At 44.7% G+C, this 24506-nt stretch overlaps 1 protein-coding gene across 49 annotated transcripts in view; it reads left to right on the top strand.

The window, feature by feature from the left end:
* Positions 1 to 1051: 1051 nt before the first annotated feature.
* SORBS1 (sorbin and SH3 domain containing 1) overlaps positions 1052 to 24506 on the top strand; it is a 263699-nt gene continuing 240244 nt past the window's right edge. For 10 of the 49 annotated variants that reach the window (XM_073352779.1, XM_073352774.1, XM_073352789.1 and 7 more), the window contains exon 1: positions 1054 to 1371. The gene's annotated coding sequence lies outside the window, so the exon portion shown is untranslated. Of the gene's footprint in view, positions 1372 to 24506 lie in introns of all 49 variants that reach the window. The other 39 variants (XM_073352771.1, XM_073352772.1, XM_073352783.1 and 36 more) reach the window with 23 other exon arrangements.

Below are 24506 nucleotides of genomic sequence, written 5' to 3'. Positions count from 1 at the left end.
GTTCCAGTGCCTGTGGCACCCCCACTTTTAGGACTCTTCCCCTGCTCCTGCTTCTATTGCAGTCAATGGGAGTTAGGTGCCTAAATAGTTTTGAGAATTTGGGTTTTTGTCCTTCTCTGAAATTAAAGGCTGAGATTTTCAAATCTGCCTCTGAGAGTTTAGTGCCTACCACCCTTATGCTCCATTGATAATCTCAGGCACAATGTGTTCTCTCTTTGGTAGCGGGAGCTAGTCACTCTTTTCTCAGACAAGTTGCCATATTTTCATCCAGTGACTTCCCTTGGAGTCCCCTTTGAATTAATTTGGGGGTATTTCTGATTAGGAGGACAGGGATGAGGCTAAGAAAATGAAATTACTTTTCTGTGACTTCAAATATAGTTAATTTTTAAAACCTCTGAAGGGGGAGAAGAAAGACATCGACTTGGACCAATACTGATGCTCAAGAGAAAAGATCATGAAAGATCCTGCTATTCTGAGGTAAGTGAAAATCCCTGTTGGGTTCACTAGGATTTCTTCCTCCATGCAGGCAGCAGATCAGACCCTGAGTGGGTTGATTTAAATGTGTATTTTCTGCAGGTGGGCTCTTTGGGGTAGGGACTGTCTTTGTTCTGTTTGTCCTGCGCCAAGCACAGCACGGTCCTGGCCCATGGCTGGGGCTCTTCAGCACCACTGCAATACACATAATAAATAATAGCTTGTGAAGTGTAGAGGGAATTAGGTAGAGGTTTATTAGTAGGGACCTTCTCCCCTCCACTTCAATTATCTGTTCCCAGGCTCCAGACATTCAATTAATTACTAACCAAGGAGTGAATTTCCCTCATCTTGTCTCCGTATTTTTCTGTGGTTTGCATTAGCCCTAGATTAGACAGCGATGGACACATGAAATTATAATTTGCTATTACAACATACTTTTAATTCTGTCTGCCCCTTCAAGACCTTACTATGGCTTCCCACCCTTCCTCCTAGCAATTTCACCATGCCTGGGATTAGGAGTGACTGAAGCCTGCAACAAGTGCAGAAAGGGGATATCCACAACCCGAGGCTTCGCCATCTGGCTAGCCCAGCGCGGAGGCTGCCTGATGGATGAAGTGTAAGTCTGATCGCACTCCTTGTTTTTTCCTGTGGAAAGCACAGACCCCTTCCATTTTGCCGTGGCGTTGGTGAGAAGGAATCAGTTGTGAAGCTCGCCAACGGAGCTCTGCCGGAGTGGATGATTCCAGAGCCATTCTAATGAGGTAGGAGGAAACACAGCCCATTGGCCAGCTGCTCGTGAGTCTGTGAAGTCAGGACTTTATGCCACAGAAAAACAGAGCTGCAAATCTGCAGCATGTAGTGTTCTCGGAGCAAGGAAGCTGTCGATTGACTTGCAAGGTAAGATCATCTATGCATTTAACTTTTTTCGTCAAGCCAGAGCTTTTCCAGGTGTGGTAGCTAGTAATCTCCTCCCCGTTACCCCGCATTAAGGAAGCCTGTGGGGTCCATTTTATTACTGAGGCCATGGTAGCCAGGAGGACTAGGTGTTCTGTAAAAGGCCATCATGCTGTAGGGATATTAGTCTCGTCTCTGTAGTCTAGACATTGTTGTGTTGCACCACGATTTTTTATACAGATCAAAGATTTATTATGGAGCCTTTTATCTGCGGGTGAAGGAGATTGCAGCTGTAGAGACCTGGGTTTAGGAAAGACTTTGTAATCATGGCTTTAAACAGAAATGGCATTTTGCTTTTGGTGTGGGCACAAATATAACATCGCGGTTAACACAAGGGGAAATACACACATACGTGGTCTGCGTGTGTTTGGACTGAGTAAACTACATCTGCTGTGGAAAGGCTTCATCTCCCAGCCCTGGGAGAGCTAAAAGCAGGATGTATGCATTACAGTTGTTCATTCATCAGTGGCTGCAGATAATGCAATTATCAAGTCAGTCGTGCCTAAATGCTGCCGTGCGTGCCGGCCACCGAGAACACGGTACTTCGGGGAACCGACACTTCCCGTAGTTTGAATAAAATATAAGTCTGGGAGGAGGAAATGTCTCTGTGGGGGGGGGGGGGCTATTGGTTAATCTAGATCACTCCATTGTTCCCAAGGATTATGGTCCGTGCATTCCCGTAGAGAGACCTGTCCATAAAAAATTCAGGAGTGAAAAAAACCAGCAACAGCTTCAGATATCCCTGTTGCCTGACGGATGGGGTAGATGTCTTGGTGCTTGTGAATTCACAGCAGTTTAATTATGTCCCAGCATGGAAAGGGCTGTATCATAGCCCACTCTTTTATTTACAGGCCAGATCCTGTATCCCGGGTTTTTCTGCTCCTGTTTTAAGGTGTCTTGGGGATGGTGAGAAATCACCATTCTTTTGCCACGAGCAAGAATATCACTTGTTTGTTTATTAGCCTATTAGGGTAATGGGAAAGCCATTCCTGCCCTGCTGCGCAGATCTCATTTCAGCAAAACTGCCTGTTCTCCAGCTTGTACGCGTGTTTGATTTTTGAACAGTGAGTGTACTGTGCTCCTGCCAAGCCCAAGGCTGCTACGGGGCCTCCAAACTGCCTGTATCAATTTTAGTTCCCAAAGCAAAAGCTCCACTTAGAGTGGAACCTGGAACTTCATGAATGGGATTTGCCCAAGCAAGGCTGTGCTGTGTACCTATCTAAGGGGAGAGCGGTAATGGTTTACTGACTTCTAGCTGCTGCTGTGCTCCTGCAGTCAGTCTTTCTGTTCTCCTTGTGTTGGCACTGCTCTCCCTGAGCTATAATTTGTACAGTAGTGCTTTAAGAATCTATATTATTTGAGATCAGGACCCCTGGTGCTAGGTGCTGTACAGACACATAGTGAGAGACACTCTCTACCCCACAGAGCTTACTGTCAAAGAGACAAGACAGACAAAGGGTGAGAGGAGAAACAGAGGCCCAGAGAGGTTAAGTGGCTTGCCCAAGGTCAAGTAATAGCTCAGTAGCAGAGTTGGGAATAGCTCCCATATCTCCTGAGTCCCTAGACCAGTGCTCTAACCAGGTTGCTTCTCTTATACTAGCGTTGATACTTTAGTGATTCTGTTGCACTGGTGCTTCACTCATACTCTTTCTTTGGTTGTTTAGATTTATTTATTATCTTAAAATATGCAGACTGCTTTAAAGATAGTCCTACTCTATAAAGCCAACCTCAGTACAGTAAATCTATAGAGAAACATGCAAATACACTGTGATGTTTCAACAGTCAAAAACACAATTATTGTGCCACCTTTAGAACACAGTAGACTTATTCCACAACACATGCACATTCTGTCCAGAGAAAAAAAAGGGATCTAATACGTTCTGTATGCATGGAGGGCTAAGCTAGAAATCAGAAAAGTAAGACTTACTGTACGTTCAAAACTAATAGTATTTTCAGGTGCCTCTTCCCTCAGTAATAATTGCACAGGTGATGTGGAGAGTACAAAATTACGGGACTATGACAAGGGGAGATGATGTGATAAGCAGGTTTCTTCTTGCATGTTCTCCATTTGCTGTTGAGGGAAAGAGTTTGAGGGTTGGGGAGATGTCAGTGAAACGTTGAAGCATACTGAAAATGCTGAATTACCATGCTGTCAGCTTTAGAGAAGGCAGCATCAGAGGAAAGGTTTAAATTACTGTTCTTCACTTAAATTACATTTTTTATTTTGAAAAGAGTGCTCTATGTGAGCGTATTTGGGGGGGAGAGTCATCATTCAGAGACGGGGTTTGGCAACAGTTGTTGGTCCTTGAATTTAGTTATCCTACTTAATGTCACTGCAGCTGCTTTGCTTATTCGTTTATGAAATGGATAGGAAATGATTTGCCTTGCTGATATCTTACAGCAGTGAGCTCCACTGGTTAATTATCTATCACCTAAACTCCCTAAAGTGTTGCTTTGGATCTGCTTTAAATGTTTGGCTCTTAACTTCATTGAATGCCTCTTTGTTTTTGCCTTATAGGACAGGGTAAATGGGAATGCCAAATTAGCCTTATTGATTTTTTTTTTTTTTTTTTAAGCTAAGGGCTCTATGTCCTTTCTGGCTGCTCCACATTGATGGAATCTATTCTCTCACTGCACTTTTCTTTACATTAAGCCAGGGGAATGTCCACAAGTCCCGTGGTCTGATCCTGAAACCATCATTCACGTGCATAAGCCCATTGACCTCAGTGGCACTATGCACATGAAGACACATTGCAGGATTGGTCCCTATACGACCTATATATTGTTTATGCCACAGGGGTTAAGGCCAGGTCAGCACTTGCATTACACAATGTGATTGGTATTACAGGTGATGTCTGCAGGTGAGAGCCACTTCCGAGGCGCAGCGCAGTCCGTGGTGCCAGGACAGGCAGGAAGCTTGCCTTAGCATCCCCACTGTGCCGCTGACCGGGAGTGCCCCCTGCCCCAGCCCTGAGCCCCCCCAAACCTGAAGCCCCTTCCTGCACCCCAAACCTCTCATCCCCTGCCCCATCCTGCAGCCCTCACCCCCGCACTCCAACCCTCTGCCACAGCCCTGAGCCCCTCCCACACCCCAAACCCCTCATCCCCAGCTCCATTGGGTCACGGGCATCAACAATTTTCTTCAACTAGTATTATCTAGACCACCCCTGGCAGATGTTTGTCTGACCTGTTCTTAAAAATCTCCAATGATGGAGATTTCACAACCTCCCTGGGCTGCAGAAGCAGCAAGTTTAAAAAACCTATTCTTTACAAATGAATATTAACACAAGTCCTTGAGGCTCATAGTTGTGAGTAGGTTGTTTTATTCCAATGGGTTCGTCATCTTTATTGGGGAGGCCAGGAGGTTAGAGCTTAAACTTTCTGGCCAAGAGTTTTAGAATTGGAACCTAAAGTTTAGGCTCCTAAATCCTTATTAAGAGCCTAAGCAAGGAATCAGATTTTCAAAAATGGAGAGTACTCAGAATCTCACACCCCTGACTGACATAGCTACATGCCAATATAACATTTCAGTGTATACCAGACATGTATACCATGGCATGGAAAGGCAAAGTGATTACTAATGAGGTGAAAGGTTTGAATGGTCAGTAGATTTGCACCAGACTCTGGTTTTGCTGAGTCTTTTGCTTTTGTTTTTCTCCTCACTTCATTTTTCTCCAGACTGGCTTGATCATCCCTGGAAGACATTGGAGTCTACTCAGTAAGAGATGTCAGCTTCACACTTTGAGCAACACAACTGAATAACAATATGCCTCAAGGGAAAACCTATATAACTTACTGGGTAACCATAATTAGATTAATTACTTCTGCAGGTTTAATTCCACCTCCATGCAGTTTAAATTGTTAGCAGTTTTCTTGTTTACTTCCTGTCCTAAATGTTATGCAGTGTTTTGTGTATTGTTCCAACACTCTGCCACAAAGGTGGCTGCATTATAGTGGTGGATGAAACAATCCTTATATATCCTTTTAAGGATGTATTGAGGTCTAAAGTTTATTAACCTCTTTACAAACATTACAAGCTTTGTAGCAAAGAGGCCCTAGTGTAAAATACAAAGTATTGATTTATTGTTAGGAATACCACTGAAATAATTTCCACTTCCTGTTATCCCAAGAACCTCCAGAGAATTCATCCAGTAACACTATGGATGGGAATCTTCAATGGCCCTGTCATCTTAGGTACACAGGAAACAAAATAGCAGTAATGCAGTTGACCCATTAATGTGATTCATAGCCATATTGGTCTTTCTAGGAACAAGATGCCAATATATGTATATAAAGACATATGTATATATATGTATAAACACTGCCAATATATGTATATAAAGGACAGATGGACCCTTCTGGCCTTGAATAAATCAGATAGATTTTACCAGCTCTAGCAAAGTTAGGGTGATTTTTTTTCTTAAAATAAAATAAATGAAGTTCGAATGATGTTTTTTCATGATGGCAGTTTCTGGATGAGGGGATTGGTAATGGGACACAGAACCTTTTACCTTTGCAAACAGTTTAAATTTGACCCTGGTCAGTAAGGACTAAAAGCTCATCATCATCATGGCAAATCCCAAAGAGATGTAACCTCCTTGAAGATTGGGTGCCACCTGGATTGAAGGACCAGAAACTGCTGTTGTTCAGTTATCCCTATTGGTTTCCCACTCCATGTCCATCACAAGCCACCATAAGGGGCACTATCTGGCACCCTAGCTGGCAGTCTCAGCAGATCAGCCAAGAGAGGGCAGTCCTGAAGCCTAAATCCACTCTTAGAGTTGGTCTTTCCAAGTCAAGGAGGGGTGAGGCACATTAGTAACATGATGAAAAGCCTCCATTCGGGGCCCTGGGAGCAGACGGGAGGAAGAGGCCAGGTTTAGGTTCTGCACATCTGGAATTCTAACTGAAGCTTGAGTTATTCTGTGTTCTACCCCAGCACAAGCACAAGCCCAAGGTGCAGTTGCTATCATGGTCCAAGAGACGGTTATATAACTGTTGGGAAGGAATAGCAATAGGGTCGTTCCTGTTTGATGCAAGATTTTAGGTGAGATGATCTAAGGGATCCATGGAGATGGGACACTAGGTGGGGAGGGCTCTGAGTTACTACAGAGAATTCTTTCCCAGGTATCTTCCTGCTGCATCTTCCCTACATGCTCAGGGTCTAACTGATCACCATATTTGGGTCGGGAAGGAATTTTCCCCCAGGTCAGATTGGCAAGAGACCCTGAAGGTTTATTGCCTTCTTCTGCAGCATGGGGCACGGGTCACTTGCAGGTTTAAACTAGTGTAAATGGTGGATTCTCTGTAACTTGAAGTCTTTAACCCATGAGTTAAGGATTCCAGTAACTCAACCAGAGGTTAGGGTCTATTTCAGGAGTTGGTGTGGCTCTGTGGCCTGCAATGTGCAGGAGGTCAGACTGGATGATCACGTTGGTCCCTTCTGACCTTAAAGTCTGTGAGTCTGTCAACTCTGTGAGTCTAAATGTGCCATGTTCACTATGGATCACTGGAGCATCCTTGAAGCTGTCTCAGTCGAGGTGAATATGCAGACTTTTGTCTGTCATTAATGGTATTTAAACAAGGGGATTGTAAGCAGGGTGATCTGTTTAACTCATAAAGATCACAACTAATTGCTCCCATTCCCTTCTGTAGTGTGCTTTGACTGGGGCTGTGCAAACATGGGAAAAATATTTGCAAGTGTTTGTTCAAATAAGATGTCTTTGCTATTTTTATTTAACTCCCCTTCATTGGCTCAGTTTTGCCACTGTTTATATGACAGCAACATGAACGTTCTAGGGAGTAAAAACTGAATACTTGTGTGAAACGGATTTGCTTCAGAAGAACTTGGCATCCATAAGAACATAAGATTGGCCATATTGGGTCAGACCAAAGGTCCATCCAGCCCAGTATCCTGTCTTCTGACAGGGGCCAATCCCAGGTGCCCCAGAGGGAATCAACAGAGTGCGTAATTATCAAGTGATCCATCCCCTGTTGCCCATTCCTAGCTTCTGGCAAACAGAGGCTAGGGACACCATCCCTGCCCATCCTGACTAATAGCCATTGCTGGACCTATCCTCCATGAATTTATCTACTTCTTTTTTGAACCCTGTTATAGTCTTGGCCTTCACAACATCCTCTAGCAAAGAGTTCCACAGGTTGACTGTGCATTGTGTGAAGAAATACTTCCTTTTGTTTGTTTTAAACCTGCTGCCTATTAATTTCATTTTGTGACCCCTAGTTCTTGTGCTATGAGAAGAACTAAATAACACTTCCTTATTTACTTTCTCCACACCAGTCATGATTTTATAGACTTCTATCATATCCCCCCCTTAGTTGTCTCTTTTCCAAGCTGAAAAGTCCTAGTCTTATTAATCTCTCCTAATATGGAAGCCGTTCCATACCCCTAATCATTTTTGTTGCCCTTTTCTGAACCTTTTCCAATTCCAGTATGCTGTATCTTTTTTGAGATGGGGCGACCACATCTGCATGCAGTATTCCAGATGTGAGTGTACCATAGATTTATACACAGGCAATATGATATTTTCTGTCTTATTATCTATTCCTTTCTTAATGATTCCCAACATTCTCTTTACTTTTTTGACTGCTGCTGCACATTGAGTGGATGTTTTCAGAGACCTATCCACAATGACTCCAAGATCTCTTTCTTGAGTGGTAACAGCTAATTTAGACCATCATTTGATATGTATAGTTGCAGTTATGTTTTTCAATGTGCATTACTTTGCATTTAACAACATTGAATTTCATCTGCCATTTTGTTGCCTTTTGTGAGATCCCTTTGTAACTCTTCACAGTCTGCTTTGGACTTAACTACCTTGAGTAGTTTTGTGTCATCTGCAAATTTTTCCACCTCACTGTTACCCCTTTTTCTATCCTGAAGGCTGCCATCTTGTGTTTGGGAATCAGCCAGTCAGGGCGCAGAAACCATAGCATGTGACTCAATTGACCTGTCACACAGTTCAAATAGCAAATAATGGGAGAAATTTGATAGACAATTTTCCAGTGGCCAAAGAGCTGAACTATGTTTAAATAAACCACTGTATAAAGAATTTAAGATAATGCCAGCCCAGAAAAGCTCCCTGCTTCTAACCCCATCTCCAGAAGAGAGGCAAAATTTGTGTGTGTGAGGGGGGTTTCTAATCTGCTGTCATTTAGGGTCAGCTGCAGACTTCAGCCTTAATTTCTCTGAGACTACCCATGTGCAGTCCAAGATTTTTCAGCACTGCCTCCTGCTCCAGGAGTTGTACCCGCTTTTCTGTTTCAAGTCAGTTTGTTCTTTTACCCTCTGCTCACAAATTTCCCCAGGGGACCTCTTCAATCAGGAGGTTGGATATTGGACCATAGTTAGCTGTCTATCTCTTGATTGCTGAGTCCAGGCCAGGATTTAGGAAGACCTTGTATGGTGATAGTAAGCAGTACAGACCGTGTTAGTCAGTTTAGGAGAAAGAGATCCGGGAAGAGCCATGGGGTCTGTCTGTGTCCAGGAACCTTAACAAAGAATCTTTCTGCTCATTAAAACTGAGGCCTGTCTCTCCTCTACTCTGAGAGAGATCATAGATTATATTCATGCATGGACATAGCGATGTGGGCAGTGTATAATATTAGTTACCAGTGAAGTCTTATAACCTGTTCTCATGTAATGTGTGTTTCAAGAAAAAACATTCAGAAACCTATTGGGTGCAATACATCATCACAAAGGAAAGGATGCAACATATACTCAAACCCCAAAGAAACATCTTCAGGGAAATGGTTATGCGCGACAGCCTCTGCGGAGCCCTGGAAGCGTCCCCATGATAACACATTTTAACAGGCGATCAGATAGTTTTGTTTTTTCTTTGACCAGGCCTGTGCTGTGCCATCAATACAGAGAGCCCCAAACTCCTGGGCTGGTTAATTATTAAAAGAATCTGCTAAATATTTTACACCTTTTTAGTAGTGGTTTATCTCACATCTATTGATATTTCCCCCTTTTCTCTTTCTTTTTGAAGCTTCCAAGAACAGAGGGAAAATAACCCTCAGCAAACTAGAAACCAATTTACACTCATCTAATACTTGAAAAGAGAACACACATCTAAAGCACATGCTTTGCACTGTATCCTGGCTTAGAATCTCTTGTCCTGACTTCCCCTACTGTTCAAGTTCAAGTCGCTCAAGTTCTGCTTTTTGGGGTAATTGTCACCTTTGAAAAGAGTTGTTGTGAATTTTTTAATAGTTAGATTCTGGTAGCATCTAGAGGCCAGCCAAGCTGAGGCCACATTGTGCAAGGTGCTGTACAAGCAGGTATAGTAAATAACAGTCCCTGCTCCAAACTGATTATCATAAGAGACAAGACCTAACAGGTGGATGAGACAAACATGGGGTGAGAGAGGTGTGCTAATAAAAATAATAGGGATGCACGCAATTCTTAGGCAGTCAGGAATAGGAAGCACAATTTGCCACCTGCCTGGCCATTTTCAGTTCTGCCATATCAGTGAGATATATGTTTTATTACAACTGATGGTAAATTCCCCAGACATTGGAGAACTTTGGATCTGTACTTAATGGCTTGAGCCTCTCTCTAAAATACCTGTAAATCTTTGCCTTTTGAAGTCAGGCTATTTCAGAAACTTTTTACATTCAATTTAAATTCTTTTGATTGTGTTTTATTTCTAATTAGTAGAGAAATACAGTGTGGATGTCATGCAGCTACAGCAGTGATCTTAAGTGAATTGATTAGTCTGTGCCTTCTTGCTAGCTTGCAAACAAAAGGAACTCTAAGAGAAATCTTGCATCAGGCCCAAAACTTAGCACAGGTCCTATTTCAGCAGCCCTTTAGAAATAGGGAAATCCTGTTGTTCAGCTGTGGGTGATGGGTCAGGTAGGTATTGCATTCAAATACCCCGTATAAAATGGTTCTGCTCAGTGCATGAGAATGGGGGGAATATTTTTTTCTGATTGTAGCTGCAGTCTGTAGAATCCCTGCTGATAAATCTTCCTTCTCCTGGGTTTGCATGTTCTGTACATCTGTTCCTCCTTGGTTGGGGGTTTTTAATTTAAAAGATCCCAGAACTCTTATTTCACTGTTTGTTGCCATCAGGTTGGGCTTTCTCACTTCTAGTAGGAGTGGAGAGACACCTCCTGACACAGTCCATCCGCTTCTGTGGTGTGGTGTAAGTAACTGTTAGGGTTTTTTTAAATGAACCTTTAGTTGTTAGGAGTTTGGATAGGCTACTGCCACTTCACAAGCCAGCTTATGTTGACCTAACTGTGTAAGTGTCTACGCTGCAGTGTTCCTCCTACTGATTTAACTCGCTCACTATGCCGACCTAATAACTCTGGCTCCATGAGAGGCATAGCGCTTAGGTCAATATAGTAAGGGCAATGCAGTGTCCATATAGAAACAGTACATTGCCTGTTGCTGCCTTTGACAGCTGGAACCCCAGGGTCGATAGCTGGAGCCCCACAGCCCCAGGGCTGACAGTGCCACACAATGACCCACTTACGTTGGTGCAAGCACTCCTAGTGAGGATGCACACTGCCGACAGAAGGAGCATAGTGTGGACATGAAGAGCTGCGGTGGCTGTAGGTTGGCCTAACTTAAGTCAACTTTAATTTTATAGTGTAGATATGCTCTAAGAAGGGTAGAAGACTGAACTGGACTTATTTAGGTCTAAAACCTGGTGGGTACCCTGTTGGTTATTCCAGCCTCCACTTGTTGCCTTGTGGTGGAAGCTCTGTGCAGGGGGGGCCCACCGGTGCCCAAACTGTGCCTCACCCCCACTCTGCCCCCACCGAGGCCCTGCCCCCCTCGCTCCTCTCTGCCCCCTCTCCCTTGTCGCTTGCCCTTAAGGACCCCGCCCCACCTGTTCTGGGGCCCCTGGCCTTAAGTCTGTATTCCGGTTTGCAAGTGTTTTGGGGCAAGGCTCTGTGAATCACCTACCCTTCCTCTCAGTGTGGTATTCATAAGATAGGACATTCCCATTCCTAGCTCTGCTTCTGACTTAATGCTTGAGCTCGAGCAGCAGAATATGGATCCTGGATTTCAGAAAAGCAGACTTAGACTCCCTCAGGGAACTGATGCATAGGATCCCCTGGGGAAAGAAAAAAACATGAGGGGGAAAGAAGTCCAGGAGAGCTGGCTGTATTTTAAAGAATCCTTATTGAAGTTACAGAAACAAACCATCCCGATGTGTAGAAAGAACAGTAAATATGGCTGCGACTAGCTTGGCTTAACAGTGAAATCCTTGCTGATCTTAAACACAAAAAAGAAGCTTACAAGAAGTGGAAGATTGGACAAATGACCAAGGAAGAGTATAAAGATATTGCTCAGGCATGCAGGAGCGAAATCAGGAAGGCCAAATCACAGCTGGAGTTGCAGCTAGCAAGAGATGTTAAGAGTAACAAGAAGGGTTTCTTCAGGTATGTTAGGAACAAGAAGAAAGTCAAGGAAAGTGTGGGCCCCTTACTGAATGAGGGAGGCAACCTAGTGACAGAGGATGTGGAAAAAGCTAATGTACTCAATGCTTTTTTTGCCTCTGTCTTCATGAACAAGGTCAGCACCCAGACTACTGCACTGGGCAGCACAGCATGGGGAGGACATGACCAGCCCTCTATGGAGAAAGAAGTGGTTCGGGACTATTTAGAAAAGCTAGATGAGCACAAGTCCATGGGGCCGGATGCGCTGCATCCGAGAGTGCTAAAGGAATTGGCGGATGCCATTGGCCATTATCTTTGAAAACTCATGGCGATCGGGGGAAGTCCCGGACGACTGGAAAAAGGATAATGTAGTGCCCATCTTTAAAAAAGGGAAGAAGGAGGATCCAGGGAACTACAGGCCAGTCAGCCTCACCTCAGTCCCTGGAAAAATCATGGAGCAGATCCTCAAGGATTCAATTCTGAAGCACTTAGAGGAGAGGAAAGTGATCGGGAACAGTCAGCACGGATTCACCAAGGGCAAGTCATGCCTGACTAATCTAATCGCCTTCTATGACGAGATAACTGGCTCTGTGGATGAGGGGAAAGCAGTGGACATGTTGTTCCTTGACTTTAGTAAAGCTTTTGATATGGTCTCCCACAGTATTCTTGCCAGCAAGTTAAAGAAGTATGGGCTGGATGAATGGACTATAATGTGGATAGAAAGCTGGCTAGATCGTCAGGCTCAATGGGTAGTGATTAATGGCTCCATGTCTAGTTGGCAGCCGGTATCAAGTGGAGTGCCCCAAGGGTCAGTCCTCGGGCCGGTTTTGTTCAATGTCTTCATAAATGATCTGGAGGATGGCATGGACTGCATCCTGAGCAAGTTTGCAGATGGTACTAAACTGGGAGGAGTAGTAGATAAGCTGGAGGGTAGGGATAAGATACAGAGGGCCCTAGACAAATTAGAGGATTGGGCCAAAAGAAATCTGATGAGGTTCAACAAGGACAAGTGCAGAATCCTGCACTTAGGACGGAAGAATCCCATGCACTGCTACAGACTAGGGACCGAATGGCTAGGCAGCAGTTCTGCAGAAAAGGACCTATGGGTTATGGTGGACAAGAAGCTGGATATGAGTCAACAGTGTGCAGTTGTTGCCAGGAAGGCCAATGGCATTTTGTTCTGTATAAGTAGGAGCATTGCCAGCAGATCAAGGGACGTGATCGTTCCCCTCTATTCGACATTGATGAGGCCTCATTTGGAGTACTGTGTCCAGTTTTGGGCCCTACACTACAAGAAGGATGTGGAAAAATTGGAAAGAGTCCAGCGGAGGGCAACAAAAATGATTAAGGGACTGGAACACATGACTTATGAGGAGAGGCTGAAGGAACTGGGATTGTTTAGTCTGCAGAAGAGAAGAATGAGGGGGGATTTGATAGCTGCTTTCAACTACCCGAAAGGGGGTTCCAAAGAGGATGGATCTAGACTATTCTCAGTGGTAGCAGATGACAGAACAAGGAGTAATGGTCTCAAGTTGCATTGGGGGAGTGTAAGGGAACTCAGCCGGGGCTCATCCCTCGGCGGGGTGCTGGGGCATCACACCGCCTCAGTACACTCTCTGCTGGGTTAGGGAATACCCAGGCTATGGCCCAGACCTTCAGGCTGGGTCCCGCAAGCAGTTCAATATAAGCCCAGGCCCTGGGTCAGGGTGGGGCAGCAAACAAACAGTCATGGGCTCAGGCCCTCAGGCAGGGGCTGAGCAAAATAGTTCAATATAAGCCCAGGCTCCTAGCTTTAGCAACCAGGGGGAGGGGGAGACTGCCACCCGCAAGGTGGGTGGCAGGGGGGACGCAGACCCACCCACTCCACTGCATCCCAGCCCGGGGCCCTAGCAGGGGTCAAAGACCCACTGCTGTGTCAGTGGGGATCCTGGCCGCAACACACTGACATTAACTCTGGCAGTGCTGCAGCCAGACTGGGGTCAGCTGCCCCCGGGCTACTTCTGGAGTCCCCCTCATAGGGTACCTGGGTCAGGACGGTGTCCTCGGAGAGTTCCAGCACCATGGGCTCCTCTGGGTAGCTGGCAAGGGGTAGGCTCGGCCGCTCCTCTGGGTAGCTGGCGAGGGGTAGGCTCAGCCGCTCCTCTTGGCATCGGTCAGCATCAGGCAATGGCCAGTCCTCGGGTCAGCCGTGGCTTGCCGGGGTCTCCCAAGCTGGAGCCAGGCCCCAGGCATCTGGCCTCTACGGCTGCTGTTCCCCCAAGTGAGCTCCAGGGTTGGGCTTTTCTACTTCCTGTCCGGCGCCTTGACCTCTGGGGGGCAGGTGCAGGATCCACCGGCTCCGCCCACTTGGGTGTCTGGGGAGGTTATTCCCTTGCAGGGTGGTGGGACACCACACCGCCTCACTACATGGAGGTTTAGGTTGGATATTAGGAAAAACTTTTTCACTAGGAGGGTGGTGAAGCACTGGAATGCGTTACCTCGGGAGATGGTGGAATCTCCTTCCTTTGAGGTTTTTAAGGTCAGGCTGGACAAAGCCCTGGCTGGGATGATTTAGTTGGGGATGGGCCCTGCTTTGAGCAGGGGGTTGGACTAGATGACCTCCTGAGGTCCCTTCCAACCCTGATATTCTATGAAATCACACAATCTTCTTTGCCCTTTAGTTTCCCTGGCTGCAAAGTGGGGGGATGCTTGCCTAACTGCCATGGAGGATATGAGGTCTAATTTTGTACGGTGAGATCCTTAAATGAATGGTGCAAAAGACTTTTTGCCCGGGGGAAGTGATCTGCTCAGTTGATATGTATGTTTCTTATATTCCAGTTTGCAAGAAACACAGATGCTGGAGGAAGTGGTGTTTGTGGCTCAGTAGGGGCCACTCTTCCCTCTGAATCAGTACTGCAGCAAGGTCACTGCATGGTGCTAGAGGCCTCTGTGCTCTCAAGGTGATAAGGTCCTGATCATATGAGCCTATTAAAAAGGCTATTGTATTTTGCACAAGAGGAGGTGTCTTGTTTCAGTGCCATCTTGGGGCTCTGGCGTTCCCCTTTCAGTGTTGACTGGGTGTAGTGTAATCCCCTGCCTGTTGCATGACATTGTGGCACACTGTTAAACAGCTCTCGCAATCTAGCCCAGAGGTGGCTAGATGGATAACATGATTCCTATGCTGCATGTGGTTTGTGAAGTACTTTGGGATCCCAATGGATGGAAAATGCCATGAATGTATGAGATATCACTGTTGTGGAAAAATCATTGCTGGGGAAAACTTGACTGGAAGATTATGGCAGTTAAGATCACTCTGTCATCTAAATGCTGAAGCCTTCTCTATTTTCTTTTGCACTGCCCCTATTCTGAGGGGGTGGGCAGAGATTAGGGAACCTGCTAGTTTGAGGATTTGGAAAAGTTGAATATATTGTCCTTCACTTCTCAGAATCTGTTTTTCCACTCCCTCCATACAATGTTGAGAAAATCACTTTTATGGTCATTGAGCAGTTGGGGACCATCTCTTTCCATGAAAGTCTGCAATCCCATGTTGAGGTTTGTGGCTCCCTATGAACTATGTAAGATGCAGGCCGTGTGTTGTAATGCTAGTCATTCGCATCCTGAATTGCTGAGTTGTGTTCAGTGGGCAATGCTGCTGAACAGAGATGGGGACTGAACCCAGACTTGGATCCAAACAGATTGTTTGGGTGTTCCAATCCTAAACCCCGGTCTAGGTCCAGTCGCACTTTTTGATTTGGAGTGTAATAAAAACGCACCCATCACTGCTCTGGGCACCCTTGTCATTTAAAAAGAACATGCACTAAAATAAACGGACCTGTCAATTCCTGAAAATCAACTCAAATTGCAGTGCTCCCCACAGTCCCCTCGCACCAGACCCTCACATAATAGTTGTCATCTCCCCTCAGTTTTTCTCCATTTCCTCCACTCACTAGGAGGAGCCCCACTTGCTCCTTTAACTGTGGCAACAGGAGAATATTTGCAGTGATGGAGATAGACAGGCGTATCCCTCAGCCCTATCATTTCTCTCTGCTGTCCAGGGTGCCCCCTTGTACTCACACCTTAGGGAGGGAATTAGATGCCTGAGCCTGTTCCACAGTAATTGCATAATTGGACTCAGTATTGATTAGCATTTATTATTATTTGTGTTTAATGTAGCATCTTGGAACTCAGTCATGGCTCAGGACCCCATGGTGCTGAGTACTGTACAAACCCAGAACACAGAGATGGTCCCTGCCCCAACGAGCTGACAATCTAAGTATAAAATGAGACAATAGGTAGGAACAGCCAGTGTGGGAGCACAAGGAAACAGAAAATATTGTTCAGCTTGATGAGCAGTGGTTTCAGCACACTAATTTACTTCCATCTGACTCCCAAATAGTAACTGTCACTGCCTCTTTCCTTTCTGCATACCAGAAAGCAGGTCTAGGTTTGAACATTACATTTCTATTGATTAAAACCTGTCACTTATTATGCAAATCTCATGATAATCACTTTCCATAATTTAATTTTGATTCCAAAACTTAATTTCTGAGTCTAAGAATAGCATTTATGAGCTAAATGCAGAGCAATTAACTTCCCACTAGGGGTTCCAAGCTGTCACCATCATAAACGTTCAGAATGTGTATTCCTTCTCTCCCCCTCCAAATGAACGAAATGGGTGACTGGTTTATTGCTCTTTGGAGAGGGGGCTTTGAAAAATGACAGGCTGTGCTCTTTTTCTGTGCATGAGTTTTTATTACTGTGTAAGAAAGGCTTGAATGTTTCCCTCACCCCAAGCTTTTCCCTGACTTTTGTTTTTCCACATTAGAAATGTGTGTCTTCTCTACTCTGTTTTTTTCCCCTATGGATGACTGTGGATCTGGTAGAAATCTCTCAGGGCTATAATGCAAGTGAAAGCTGATTAATTAACAGAGGAAGTGATGAAGTTTTTCAGATTGTTTAAAGGACTTTAAAAAGCAAAACCAAACCGAACAACCCTCCCCCTCATACAAATAACCAACCTCCTGCAAAAACCCAAACATCCTCCCCCACCAATAGAACCAAGCAGCTCTTTAACTCAAACACCTCAATCAGCAGTTGGGAGAAAAGCTATTTTTTGTTTAAAATTCAACAACCCACTCCAAAGGGCTGACCAACCACAATCTACAACCGAGACCTCCAAGCAAAGGAAGCCCAGAGTGGATATCAGTGATATTAAAAAGATAAAGAACAAGCAGGAGAGAGAACCGCACACACCTGTTTTTCTGTTTAAAAACCTTACATTTAAAGGTCACCTTTTAAGTGTTTATTTTATCAAAGGAAAAGTCAGTACTAGGTTCAGGAGGTCGATAAGCAAATATTGCTTATGTTGCTGAACAGAGGGTGATGGAAAAAGTCTTTTTATATCATTGGGTTGTAAAAACAAACCAAGCATCCGTTGCATTCTACCAGTGAGAGTCTGTGATCAGACTCCGAGGGGTAGCCGTGTTAGTCTGGATCTGTAAAAGCAGCAAAGAGTCCTGTGACACCTTATAGACAGACGTATTGGAGCATAAGCTTTCGTGGGTGAATACCCACTTCGTCGGATGCATGTAGTGGAAATTTCCAGAGACAGGTATAAATATGCAAGCAAGAATCAGGCTAGGGATAACGAGGTTGTGATCAGACTGCGTCTCTACACTGTAGTCACGTTGTTCTGTTTGCAGGCTCTGTTCCATTGAAAATGGATTAATTGAGGACCCTCCCTCCATTTTGGGGGGGGGGAGTAGCTGTTGTTCTGTTTTCAGGGAGTGGTTCTATTATTTTTTGTTTTAAAATCAGGTCATAGTCATGCCATGCTAGCTTGCTTGATAAAGCTGACTTTGCTAAAGGTCCGGTGTGTGTGCAACACAAGGCTGAGGTGGGTGGGAGTGGCAGGGACTCTGCTTGACTGAAGCTAAATGGCAATAATTAACAGACTTTTCCTTTGCTAGGGAACAAGACATGTCATTGACTCTCACCCCTTCCTTCAGGTCCAAGCATTAAACAAGCTCTAGACTTCTGCTTTTCTGTTACTAGCTTCTGTTCATCACTTAGGATAACACTTTCAAACGTAGGCCTCTAATTTAAATGATTTGCTTTTCAGAGAAGCATAGAATAGTGGAGATGGTTTTTCTTAAGTGTATACAAATCCATCTGACCCCTTTTCTCTGGAATCTTGTGGTATCATGGGTTTCTTGTGAGTTTTCTATGGGCCAGGTTGGTAATACTATAGTGCTAAAATAGCCCCCTTACGTTATGTGACATGTGGATTCTGTGGCCAGTAGCAATGAGAATTTCTGGGGTTTGTTTAAATATTGTAATGAACTGGCTGGGAGTGTATGTGTACCATACTCTAAGTAGGGTGACCATATTTTCCCAAAAGGAAAACAGGACACCGCAGGGGCCAACCCAAAGCCTCCATCTCCCCCACCCACACGTACGACCAGTTCAAGACCTTCTGCCACCCGCCCACACAGGGCTGGCCCGAGGTCCTTCTAGCCTCCCGCACACATGGGGCCAGCCTGAGGCCCCCGTCGCCTCCCCCTGCACACGAGGCTGGCCCAAGACCCCCTACCGCTCACCCATGTGTGGCTGGCCCAGTCCAAGCTGCTCTCCTGAGCCCTCCCTCTTGCCCTGGGCTGGCATTACCTCTTGCCCTACACATGTTCCTCCATGTCCTGCTAGGGGTTGCACCCCACCTTTTTGGCAAAACTGTGCATTTGTTGATCAGTTGGCAAGAGCAAGCGGGACAAATGCACAGTTTTGCCAAAAAAGTCGGGACAACCGGGACACGGCTTAAAGAAGGAACTGTCTCGGTCAAAACGGGACTTATGGTCACCTTAACTCTAAAGGATAGACTCAGAGCTGCTCAATGGTGTGTCATAAGTTCTATATTGCCAACAGCTATTAGAGAATCTCCCTTAACTCAAATGGTAAGGATCTGTGCTTTTGGAGGAAGAGAATGTGCTTTCTAGCCTCACTTTTGCGGAGAAATTCCAAGTGGCCAAGGGTACAGCAAAATTACATTAGTGAAGTCCTGGATAGCTATGGATTTGTTACAGTGTTGTAATCTAGAGATACATTACATAGTGTCACTGCCAGCGGCGTATTAACGCCTAGGCCGACAAGGCCTAGGCCTAGGGCAGCAAATTTATAATAGCAGCCAGAGCCTGCTTCCCCTGGCGCAAGTTTGCACCCTCTACCCCGCCCCAACTCCACCCCTTCCCTGCCCCTGTTGGTCCCCTTCTCCAAATCCCCACTCCAGCCCCGCCTCCTCTCCTGAGCGCACCGCTTTCTCTCCTCTTCCCCCCTCCTTCGCAAAGTTGTTTCGCCCAGAAGCACTGGCAGGGAGCGGGAAGAAGCAGGACCCGGCAACGCGTTCAGTGGAGGAGGCAGAGGTGGAGCTGGAGTGGAGGTGAGCTGTGGTGGGGGGGCCGGGAGCTGCTGGGGGAGGGAATTATTTCAGGGCCTAGGGGTGGCAAAATCATTAATCCGCCACTGGTCACTGCACCAACATGCCCTGTTCTCCGCACACTTTTTTTTGTCCCTGAAATACTGGGAAAGAAGCCTGTCTCATGACGTTTTCTTGATTCCATTTTGAGTCACAACCAGGAAGAAGAAAAGGAGAATGCAAAATGTGACAGCAAAAAGTTAACTGAAACCTTTCCCCTCTCCCTTGACCAAAAGAGAGTCAAGGCTCGGTTTGAATTCTTTTAGGAGATGGAAACAAGGAGGTGGTTCAAGATGGAACTGGGGCTAGCATTTCCATTTGGATATGAGTAATTTGATTTCAATGGATTTTGGCCAGAAAATAGGCCCCTTTTAACTTTGGGATTGTACTCAGAGATCTGAACCGGAATTTCACCTCCATGAAATCCAAAAGAGCTTGGATTGGAGGAATCTAGATTTGATAGTCTCCGGTTCATTCTTTATGCAGAACCATTTTTCCACCTCTACATTTTTTGCAGGGTGTTTGTGTTTTGTGTGTATGCATGTGTGTGGTATGAGGTTCTTCAGGATACCAGTGTTCAGAGCACAGACTGCAAAGACTCATGAGACCATAATCTCTGGTGCTGCGAATTACCACAAGCCCTCTGAAATGAATGGAGCTGTGTCATTTTACACAAGTACAGAGATGCAGAAAATCCAGTCCCAGCTAATTATCTATAACCAAAACATACAATGTAAATACAAAACAAAAGGAAAGGAAAATACAGGCACAGACAATACACCCAAACTTTGTTCCCCTCACTAGACCCTTGCTGTAGTGCAGCGGTTCTCAAACTGGGTCAGAACCTCAAAGTGGGTCGCAACCCCATTTTAATGGGGTCGCCAGGGCCAGTGTTAGACTTGCTGGGGCCCAGGCTGAAGCCAAAGCCGGATCCCCACCACCGAAGGCTGAAGCAGAAGCTTGAGGGCTTCAGCCCAGGGTGGTGGGGCTCAGGCCCCACCTCCCTCACCCCCAGCCTGGCCCATGTGGCAATTTTTGTTGTCAGAAGGGGGTCATGGTGCATCCTTCCTTAATCATTGCTGGTGAAGTTCTGCTTTATACCTTGGATAGGGTATCCATCACGTTGTGTTCTTATACCTTGGAGAGGAATTCCATCATGTCCTGTTCTTAAAAGGGTACATCCTCCTTCCTAGTAAGAGCTTGCACTCTGTGTGTGTAGATTAGCTGTCCTCATTGCGAAGGTCAATTATCATTATTACCATGGTTTCTCCTGGGAATGAAACAGTTACCCATTTCCTCTCAAGGAGAGCTTGAAACATCTTCAGCGGTTTCTAAATCCTGCTCTGAGATGTTTCAGTGTAAGGCATCCTAAATCAGATTTTCCTGAGCAATTTCAGTGCTCAGAACCCCAGCAGATGGCCCATGTTCTGATACTTGGACAGAGTTTACATTTCACTGTTTATATCCCTTTAAATGTTCAGGTGCAAGTTCAGATCAGGCAATGTGGAGCTACTGTGAAAGGACTGCATGGCATGTGGTTATGAGAGATGTAGTTGCAACAGCCTCATCTTGGTAGTCATGCTGCTGAATATGTAATTAAGGGTTGGTAATACAGCTTTGTGATGCTCACATCATCTTTCATCAGAGAGGCAGTGCTGTGTTTAAATTCTCAGATTACATAACCCAATGAGCCACTGATATGTTTAATTGAGGTTAGAAGTAGCTAGATGATCACAGTGCCACCTACACCTTATACCTCTCGACTCGAATCTCTTGTCTGAATCTTCAGTGTCCAGGCTAGAAATTAAATGGAATGGCTTGTTTGCTGTACAGGGCATAATTTAAAAAAAATAATAATAAATCCTGTCTCACCTTGGGCCTCATCCTTTGTCTTCTTTATCCTTCCACCTGGGTAGGGTGAGAATGAGCATTGAAGTGCTCTGTGGCAGTACAAAAAACACCCTCAAATTCTGCTGTTTTCATATGGGGAAAATCCCAGAGATGTATCTGATCTCAAAATCCTTGGATCAAGCTTTGTGGGTGCTTTCAGGATCTTTTTCTGAGGTCTGCATACTACTCTCATGGGCTGACTCATAAGCCTGGATCAGAATGTCCTGAAGTTAGATGTATGGAATTTGGAAATTCAGATCTGAATTGCATGGCTTGGCAATTTATCCGAGTGAACTGTAAATCCATTCACTTTTTTGTGCATTATTAATTTCAGATTGTTATTCAGATATTTAAAATTATATACTAGGTACCTAGAACCCTTATTAAATGACTTGTCTTCTCTCCCACTCTTTGATTTCCCTGAGGGATCAAAGAGGAATTCAAAACATTGAATTTTGAGGCACCACAGTTATTTTCATGATATTATGATGTCCTAGTTTCAGAATTATTATTTCACTGCAAGAAAGGCTGAAGTAGGAGGGGCAATCTTTTGGAGCTCTTGCAATGTATGTGATCACTTAGGAGGACTTGCAGTGTTGCTAAACTCATGATCATATCATAAATGTTTCAATATTTGTCTTTTTTTAAAAAGCCCCTGCTTCTGGAGTCGGGTGACTATTTGAGACTCTCAGCTTTCTTTCTTTCTTTCTTTCTTTGAAGTGTCTAGCCCTGCTGGCTGCAGAGGAAAGCTTGAAAACCTGACTGCTAAAAGTTCAGAACCCAGAAGGCAAATAAAAACATCTCTAAATATATTATTTGTAAAAATCTCTTGAGTTTTAAGCCAGTCATGTGATTTTTGAACACTTGGGAGTTGGCTTAGTTTTCAAAGGTGGGCATTTTAAAAAAGACATCCAAATTCTGCCTTGGGATGCTTAAATTACACTTTGTCATAGAAAACAGACACACAGGCAAATAGCGTCAGATTCAAAGTTCATCAGAGTAAATTGAAACACTCCCATTGACTTCAGTGGGCTTTGGATCAGACCCATGTATCATGTACTGATTTAAATGTCCTGTTGAAATGCCCATGTTTGAAAATTCGTCCATTAAGTGTTTTCAATAATAGCAAATGGAACAAAAAAAGGTGCTCACCAAGTCAACTCCTGTATAAATGATTCCCCATTCCATCCACAAATGTTCTGCTTGAATGTCACCCTCTAAAATATTTTAGGTTGTGTCCTTTAGTCCAGATTGCCAGTGAAAATTGCTCATGTTCCTGTGATGCTCTGCTCTCTTCAGTTTCATTATGTTGTTACATAGGGTACAGATGTTTGTTTTATGTTGTTTTGCCTTTTACTCTACGGAAATAGACAAACTGATATTCTCTAAACTCAGGCCTTCCATTTCCACTGACCTCATGTCTATCCTGACTAAGCAGATAATCATCTGCTAATTTTTCTCTTTTTCCCTCTTCCTTTGTATTGGTGGATTTTGTCCTTCATGCTCTTATTCTGATGTATCTCTGAGATGCAGGTTATTGGTGAATTGTTCTTGTAATATGTTTCTACACTTGCACTGTGTAAGCATTGGCATAAAGCAGGGGTGGCCAACTTGTGGCGCCAGAGCCACATGCGGCACTTCATAGGTTAATGTGGAGCTCCTTGCATAGGCACTGACTCCGGGGCTGGAGCTATAGATGCTAACTTTCCAGTGTGCCGGGGGTGGTCAGTGCTCTGCTCTGCCCCAGGCCCAGGCCCTGACCCCACTCCACCCCTTCGCCCGAGCCTGCCATGCCCTCGCTCTTCCCCGCTCCCCACTAGAGCCTCCTGCGCACCGTGTAACAGCTGATCGCAGCGGGCGGGAGGCCTGGGGAGGGAGCGGGAGGCACTGACTGGTGGGGTTGCTGGCGGGCAGGAGGCGCTGTAGGTTGGAGTGGGGGGAGCTGATGCGGGGACTGATGATATATTAGTGTGGCTCTTTGGCAATGTACATTGGTAAATTCTGGCTCCTTCTCAGGCTCAGGTTCTCTGCCCCTGGTATAAAGTGTACACATGGTTCCTATCAGTTGTATGTTATATTGCTCAGTAGCAGGTGAGGTGCAGCTCATGATCTCAATTTTGTGATGCACAGTAACAGAGAGAATATGGCCCAATATGTAGAGATGGCAATTAGAGTCAGACTTCTAGCTTCTGTTCTCAGCTCTGTTGCTGATTGACTGTGTTACCTTGGACAAGTTGCTTTATTTCTCTGCCACATATTTTATTAGCAGTAAGTGATGCACTAAGCAGGAAGACCTGTAGGAAACAACTTTATTATATGGGCCGAGAGGCCAATGTTACATGCTGATGCTCTACTCTTTGTCTAGCAACAACCCAGCCCTGAATTGCATTCTTGAGCCCCTGGTTCCTTATCAACATGAGTTCCCCATGAAACCTGACTCTCATTCTCCAATTCCACCCATCATACTACAGCACTGTTTATCCATCTGTAGAATGGGAACTAAAACACCTTACCTCCCTCACAAAGCTGGTATGAAACTTTGGTAAATGTTTGTAATATGCCTTACAACTCTTAGCTGAAAGGTGCTACAGTAGCACCAATGACCATGATAAAGTAGAACGTACTCATGTTCTACATGAGAGGAATGAGTGCAGGATTAGGAATCAAGAACTCCCAAGTTCTAGTTGCTAGTATTGATTATGGACTACATTTTCTACTGATTCTTTGGTGCCTCAGTTTCTAGGTCAGATTCTTTCAGAAGGATTTAGCACCCACAGCAACATTTAATTTCAGTTAGAGTTGTAATCGCCCACTTCTGAAAATCAAGCCCAAGTTAGGCAACCAGAAATGGAGGTGGCAAAAATCAGTAGGAGCTTTTGAAAATTGTGGCCGTACTGTACATTTCTGGATAAATAATTTACTTAGCCTCTATCTCTGTTTCCTTATCTGTAAAATCGGTATGATTAATGTAACCTAAATGGGGTTGTGAGGTTTAATTTGAAATTGCACAATTCTTTGGGCATGTAAAGGATGGTAAAGGTTCTTATTCTTAAATGCAGATTCTGAGTTTCTGATTTAAAAGCAGAGGGATACAAACAAGTATTTCAAAGGGTGTCTGTCCACATCTAATGTCATGTATTATAAGAGTTTTGTATAGCTAAATGTTTATTGGGATGGGTGTGGGAGGGTATATGGCGCCAACTAATTTGCTTGAACAACAAAAAGGGAAAGTTTTTACACTGTTTTCTAACGAGTCAATCAGAAATTTTGTGTTCACTTTTACTGGGTCTGCCATTGTTTGTTGAAATAGGTTATGAATGTATTT

This window comes from Lepidochelys kempii, chromosome 7, assembly GCF_965140265.1.
Source record: "Lepidochelys kempii isolate rLepKem1 chromosome 7, rLepKem1.hap2, whole genome shotgun sequence".
Lineage (NCBI taxonomy): Eukaryota > Metazoa > Chordata > Testudines > Cheloniidae > Lepidochelys > Lepidochelys kempii.
This window is presented reverse-complemented; position numbering and strand designations above follow the sequence as displayed.